Below are 7,958 nucleotides of genomic sequence, written 5' to 3'. Positions count from 1 at the left end.
AAAAAAAAGTTTTGATAGTGAGTCAACCAGGGATGACTGAGTGGTACTATTCCCATTTCCAACCCTCAATTTCTGAACCTATGAATCCTAGTTAGATTAGAAACTGTAGCATGTATTGGACACTTACTTAAAACAATTACAGTCTTCTAGGGAACTGTTCCACAGACATCTAGCTTATTGCCACATAGTTCTTCAAAGGGCCAACTACTATTCTCTCAAGTCAGCTGATTTAGGATGGTTGGGAACATAGAAAGACCAGTGGCTTCTATTAACATGATAAGCTGCGTTGCTTAGGCTATGGAGCAAGTATCTTCATCAGAAGCAATGCTGTGTGGAATACCACACTAGTGGATAAATCATTTGGTAAGTCATGGGTTGTAGTTTTTCCAGAAACACTATGTACATGAAAAGCAAATACATACATAGAATATCTACCTATACCTATAAGGCCAAAGTTGTGCCTTTTTCCTGACTAACGTACTCTAAAAGAGGTTGCTTATCACTAGGTTGCTGATCACCCTGAAGAATGGTTCTGTATTAGAGGATATATTGGTCTCTGCTTGTGTTCAGTTTGGTACTCAGGTTCAGATATAGCAAAGTCAGCAGACGGTCATGCTGTTGAGTACATGCCCAACCTCCATCACTGCCACCACGACTACTTCGTTAGTAAGCTCCTTAGACAATGACAGGGACTGCCTAGGGAAAGGATAGACTACTGTCTCAGAAAGGATCATCCCATCTATTTGATTATTGAATTTTTACACCACAGAGGTCACCTTTTGATGGACATTTACATGGGACACAAGTATCTTCTTATCAGTGGCCCATTTGGAGAGATCTATCCATACATCGCTTTCCCAAATGTCTTTCCCATTGATTTTTCAATCATGCTTTTTCTAATTTCCTGACTATTCAGTCAAACCATTGTTGACAAGCCTATGAATTAGTATATGATAAAAATTAACCATTCTTCTTTCCAAGCAAAATGTGTAATAATATGCTTCACCTAAGATTCTAATCCCTGTGAATACTTCTCTTCACGGGTGTCTTTCATCGTTGTCCCACAAAGAAGATGCAATGCTGTAACTATGGAACTTCTTCATCTGTAAACTAGCCCTGGGATTCTTTACCTGTGTCAATGGGTCATAGAGCATAGTCCATGAGACTGTAGGGTCATGCTTGGGGACAGAAGGCATCTTAGCCAAAGTGGAAATTGGACAATTAGGCAATTTCCTCACATGTCTTGTATATTCAGGAAGTGCTAAGCTCTGAGTATGTACACACCACCACCATTTGGTTATGGAGTGCTATTGTACATTATGTATTCCCAACGTTATGGCTTGTGATCAGATAACATGGAGCTCATGTTGGGCAACTGGGTCACATGGTAACCTGGTGGCCCACTTTCCAGTGTTCACTTTCTAATACAGCCTAGTAGAAAGCCAAGAACTGACTCTCAAAAGAGGATAGTTGTCTACAGACGATGGCAGTGATTTGATCCAAAATTCCAAGACCTTTGCTGTGATTCAGCCTCAGAAGCCTGCCAAAGGCTTCAAACAACAACACTTTATACCCCTAAAACCTGAATCACTCCACTACCTTTATCACAGTCTCTGTTAATCAGAGTTCTTGAGAAGAGAAAAACTGACATAGCAAATATATTACAAGGATATTATGTTTGGTTACAAAATATGAACCCAGTCTAACAACATCTATACACATGCTGGGAACTGGGTAGCTGCTTCATCAATGATGCTAGCTGGGGGCATGAGCAATTTCAACCTTGCCCTGAAGGCCTGTAGCAATTGCGAAAAACTGCTGGTCTTTAGTCCATGCTGGAAGGCAGGGGCAACCTTCAAAGTCATCAAGTCCTCGTGTGGGCGTTTAGAGTCTTTAGTTACTCAAATACATAGCTGTTTTTGAGTTCTTACTAGATTCTAGAATAGTTGCTAAGTGGTAAGTCAGGACCTCGAAATGACACCTCTACCTGCATCAGGAATTCATGGGGAAGAGGAATCCTACTGATGTAGCTTGAAGGTCTGCATGGTAAACTGAAAAGAGTTGTAAGCTACACTTACATTGATGCTTTTTATTTTTATATAGAACTTTGATTATCTGATTTCTCATAGATAAAAGAAAGAAATTCAAGTAGACGAAATTTAAGACTTCCCCAGTGAATATTCTACCTTCCCCCCCAAATAAAACCACCCTCACCTACATTTGATGTGGCTTGAAGTTGGCCCATGAAGAACTCTCATAAAGAGATAGAATGTCTAGTCATATAAATTAAGGAGAGGACATTTACCAATATCAGTAGAAGCAAGCTAGAGGCACACCCCAAATTACTCATTTCTTGGTGGAAGAATGACACCTAAGGTTTTTCTTAAATTCTATTTGTTGACTCACTTCTCAAAAATTATTCTAAAGTTATTTTAAATATACATACTTACGATCTATCCCTTTAAGTAAACAGGCAAAGACTTTCCAATTACTTTAATTCCATTTAGTCTTCTCTCTACCATCCAGCATTCATATGTTGGGTTGTACTTATTTTATAGACAGTCTTGGTTTGGTGTTAAGTGGTGTAATCTAGGTTCTTCAATATAAAATCACGGCTGCTAGACTCTGAAGTCCGACATACTTGAGTTAAATGCAAATGCAGATCATGAAGGTTTTTCTTGGAAGGGGCAATGAATTTTTTTGAATGGATATATTGTTCTTTAAGAAGTACTAAGAAGTAAGTCAAAGCCCCGGAGAGTGTTTTTATAAATAATAGAAGCTAGGAACAAGCAGAATTGGCTCCTTTCCTTATAGAAATAGTAAGTAAAAAGACGGTAATACAGTCTAAAATGTATTAAAGGCAAGGAATGTCTCCAGGGAACTTTTATTGGACAAATTGGGTTTTGTTTATGTATCCACATAAATAACGTGATCTAATGACTTAGGGTAGTGGATAGGCCACGTGATGCATGCTGATTTTTCGCTTATGTGATGTGTTTTTGTTAATTTATACTTATTTTCTTGGAAAGAACAAAAATTGCTTTTAGATGAACATAGCATAGGATAAATACTAGTAAAGTAAGACCCAGCTAAGAGGTAGAGACGTGCTAGGGCACAGTAACCATAAAAAGTTCACACTAAGTGTGTCACACACTTGACAAGGTCATGCAAAAAATGGTCCATGTTTGTCTTTAGCAAAACAGAAAGAAGCCCAGTAGCAAACTATGCAATTTTTATGTATTAAGCAGAAATAATGGATTGAATAGGACAATTTTTATTAGATCATTAATTATACTTTTAGATAATGCTAAATCTGAGAGACTCTCCCCAAAACATCGAGTGAGGTAATGAGAAAAATCACTCTCAATGTTTAGAATAAATGAAGTGCTCTAATATGTCTCAAGATGACTAAATATCTCAACATTAACTTGTATAGAAAACGTGGTCAAAGTGCTATGTTGAAATTATATTTCTCATACATTATGGCTTGATGAAAGACAAAAGCATAAATATTTGGGTGTCTAAATACATTATTTTGGTCAACCATCCAAAAAGATTATGTTCTCAAATCAAGCAAAGCATCTGTCAGTGGATTAATTCTGTCTTTCAGATAGTTAATAGTGCTCATTAAGCATGTTTTATATTGTATTATTGATAAAAAATACCACTTGAGGTGTTTTTGTTGAAATCATGGATGTATTTTTGACTTAAGACCTATATCTGAGTAGATAATTCTCTGACTATCTCATGGAGATTGGCCAAGACTTAAGCAAATGCTGGGCCTGGTAGACAGTGTAGTAGCTGTTGGTGGACCCAAATTTATTATAGAAATCAGTGCAATTATTTCATTAGTCTCTCTGTATCTGTCTGTCTGTCTGTCTCTTTCTCTCTCTCTCTCTCTCTCTCTCTCTCTCTCTCTCTCTCTCTCTCTCTCTGTTTCTCCCCCTTTCTTTTTTCTTTCTTGGGTTTTTTTTGAAAGAGGGTTTCTCTGTATAGCCCTGACTGTCCTGGAACTTGCTACAGAGACCAGACAGACTAGCCTCACACTCAGAGATCCACCTGCCCCTGCCTCCTGAGTGCTGGGATTAAAAGTGTGCACCACTACGTCATGACTTTTTTTGTTAGATTTTCAAAACGGGGCTTAGAACTTTATATAACCAATAATGGAAAAAAAACTGACAAATTTTAATTATTACAATATTTTGTAATCTCTTCAAATTGATTAGGATTCAAAATGTGTACTTTTAATCTATAAATACACTGTTTTTCAGGCTTGCAGATTCCAATTATTGGTTTAAAGGTATCCAGGAAAAGCGGAGCTGGTACTGAATTTTCCTTAGCTGATTGTAAGGTTCTTTTTATTGCAAAAATTAGAGTCTTGAATTTGAATTGAGATAATCTCCCTACTCACCTAGTAAATCCATGTTAGGAGCGTGTAGAATACTGTTTATATGCTCCACAATAGGTGGCAGAGAAGGGATATATACATATGTACACATAATCAATAAGCAGTTTCAGACCAATAAGTTGTCTATTAAAACTAAAGAAAATTCAAGAATAAAATTTTTGCTAGCACAGCCATTTGGGTCCCTAATGTGCCAAGAACTTCCAAATATTTACAAATGAAAAACATAACAATCTTTCTAGGAAAATTTGGAGTTCTGACCAAACTTCTGACCAAGCCTTTGCTGGAGACACATTAAGGCATGAATACTAATCCTTGTAAATCCATGAGATTGCTGGAGGATTATCAGAGGAAAATAACTTTTGAATTTCTAATTCAGAATTTCACTAAAAGCTCGGGTGACAGAGATGCATAGAAGTTACCTAAAAACTAAATTATATAGAAAGGCAATTGCTGCCAAGACTGATAACAGGCTCTGAGGAGACCCATTCGGTGGAAAAAGGAGAAATAGCTTCCTCAACTTGTCTTCTAATCTGCACACATATGGCAGGGCATGTTTATGATCACACACACGGATGCTCATTTTTAAAGTCCAGTTTTGTCATCTAATCAGGTAGTTCCCTCCCTTTATTTAATCAACCAAAGAAGGCAGTTTAACATTGTAATGATGTGAGACATGTAAACTACTGGGTAGTGAAACCTGCCCTTAGTTGCTGCTAACGCAAAGGCATGCAGGTTCTCCAAGAGAGGGTGTGGCTTAACCTCATGGCCACTGTAACTAAAAATTTTCAGCAATGAAGTCATTGCTTACAACACTGGACTATAGTCTGTTGTAATAAACTCTATAGTCATAAATATGAAAGCAGAGGACATCAATATATAATTAAAACCAATAACCTGAAAGAGAATGCTTGGAGACAAGTTGATGGGCAAAGCAAAGCAAAAGGTTCCTCATGCAGAATACTTTCCAGAAATTGTACTTGAGAGACAGGAGCTTGTTATAGGAGTGTAATTAGGGTATTAACATATGGTTCACACTGGAAGTCAAGCAAGTCCTAAGGGTGATAGAATTGAAACCAGCAGAATTAATTTCAAGCACCTCTGTGAATCAGAAAAGCCCCACTAATGACACAGAATAGTATTGGGATTCTTCATTTTAAAATTTTTTAGTTGTGGTAAAATACACATCACCATTTTCCATTTAAATCATTAAGGGTACGGTTCACTGGTGTTAAAGATATTCATGCTGCTCTGTAATCATCACCACTGTCTATTTCCAGAACTCTCCATGCACAACTAAAGCCCTGTGCCCATTAAATAGTAGCTCTCCATTAACTGCTCCCCATAAAATCCCTAGAAATCATAGAATATTTTCCAAATCTAAGAATTTAAGTGTGCTAGGCATGCCTCAAATAGAACTGTGTTGGGTCCATATTTTTATGTTTTTTATTTCACTTATAATAACATTGTAAAGGTCCATTAATGTAGTAGCATTGCTTCCTTCCTTTGAAAGATAAACAATATCCTATTTGTGTGAACATACCATGTTTTCTTTACTCATTCATCCAGCAGTAAACATTTGGGTTTCCTCCACCCTTTTGCCATTGTGAAAAATGATATCTCGAAACTGGAATGAACATATTTGTTTGAGAACCTGCATTCAGTTCTTTTGAACATACACCAAGAATTGAAATTGCTAAATAATATGCTAATTTTATTTGTAATTTTCTGAGAAATTTACAAACTGTTTTTCCTTTTTCCTTTCTTTAGTCTCTGCTCATACATTAGATCCCAACTTCAGTTTCCCTTCCCTCCCCTCCTCTCTGTTCCTGCACCTTGATTCTCTCCCATATCCACCCCATTCTGTTTCCCTTCAGAAAAGAACAGCCCCCTTCCTGGGGATATCAACTGAACAAGGCATAGCAAGATGAAATAAGAGTAGGCACAAAGCTGGATGAGGCAACCCTTTAGGAGAAAAAGGGCCCCAAGTACAGCCAAAAAAGTCAAAGATATCCCTCCCTCACTTCCACAGATCCGAGTCCCACAAGAACACCAAGCTACACAGCCATAATGCATACGCAGAGGACCTAGCTCAGACCCATGCAGGGTCACATTTGGAACTTCACAGCTGATGCTGCAAACTGCATTTCCACCAAAGGGTACAAGCTTCCAATTTCTTCAATCCTTGCCAACACCTGCTTCCCCCCGCCCCCCGCTTAGAATTACAAAAATTTATCTGAAATGTCACAAAGAGACCCAATACTGCGGATAATTGATTGTTTTAATTTGAAAAACGTTTCCGGTATCTCATCCTCCAAGTCATGGTATTTTCAACTCACTAAGAATTTATTGGAACACAACCCAATAATCTGAAAATAACCTCTATAGTATCTATATACTATAATATTTAGATAGTATATATTACTTGCATTATTAGTTTAATATATATTTAATACACACATGTGAAAGTTATTGAATTGTTGATATGGTCTTTAGGAAGAAGGACTTGGGATGGTAGTGTAGGATGGTTATTTGAAGATCTAGCTTTTGTGGCATGGTACAGAATTTAAAGTAAGGAATCAACAAATCAGTAAATTGGAGCAGGTTTTTTTGTGATGGACAAACAGCATGATGGTCTATAGTTATTAAGTGTCTATTTTTGTGCACCTGGGTTAAAGAAAGGAGGAGACACAACCGTTGGCTGTGATGTGAAGAAGAAAGTTGGAACTGGGACCTGGAAAGCAAAATATTGGAAATATTTTTCAAATTAAAACTATAAATTAATGCCCACAGTGTTGGGTGTCTTTGTGACGTTCCAGGTGAATTTTTGTTGTTGCCTCCCCCCTCCCCATGTTCCCTTCCGTCTTCCTGGCAGATTTCCCTCAGTGCTCGCTCATCCTCTCAGAACCTCCTCACTTTTGTGCCGCGTGTTTCCCCATGTCGCCTACCCCCGTCCCCCGTCGCTGTCTTGTTTCATACGCTTTACCACCACTTAAACACACACATATAGACACCCTGAGCTATGAGCCACAGGAAAGAGAGAACATGTGATATTCATCTGTCTGAGGCTGGGTTATTTCATGTAGTACTTTCCAATTTTACCCACTTTCCTGCAAATTCCATTACTTCATTTTTCTTTACAATAAATAAAAGTGCATCGTGTATGTTTGCTACATTTTATCTATCTGTTCATCTGCTTGTGGATATCTAGGCCAGTTCCTGCCTTGTGAAGAATACAATAATTGTGTGTGTGTGTGTGTGTGTGTGCAAGCATGTCTCTTACAGGACATAGAGTCCTTTGGGTGTATGTCCAAGAGTGGTGTTGCCAGATCTTGCCTATACCTTTTTATTTATTTACTTATTTTTTCTACAAAGGTGTCAAATGCAGACACTGGAAAAGAGCCTATTCAACAACTCATTCTCATTCTGACAAAATTGGTATCCACCCATAGAAGAATGAAATCATATCAATATATCTGATCCGGCACAAAACCAAAACGAATCAAAGACTTTAATTTGAAACCCTAAACCCTGAACCTAGTGGAGGAAAACA

This window comes from Arvicola amphibius, chromosome 5 (assembly GCF_903992535.2).
Source record: "Arvicola amphibius chromosome 5, mArvAmp1.2, whole genome shotgun sequence".
In the NCBI taxonomy this organism is placed as follows: Eukaryota; Metazoa; Chordata; class Mammalia; order Rodentia; family Cricetidae; genus Arvicola; species Arvicola amphibius.
This window is presented reverse-complemented; position numbering follows the sequence as displayed.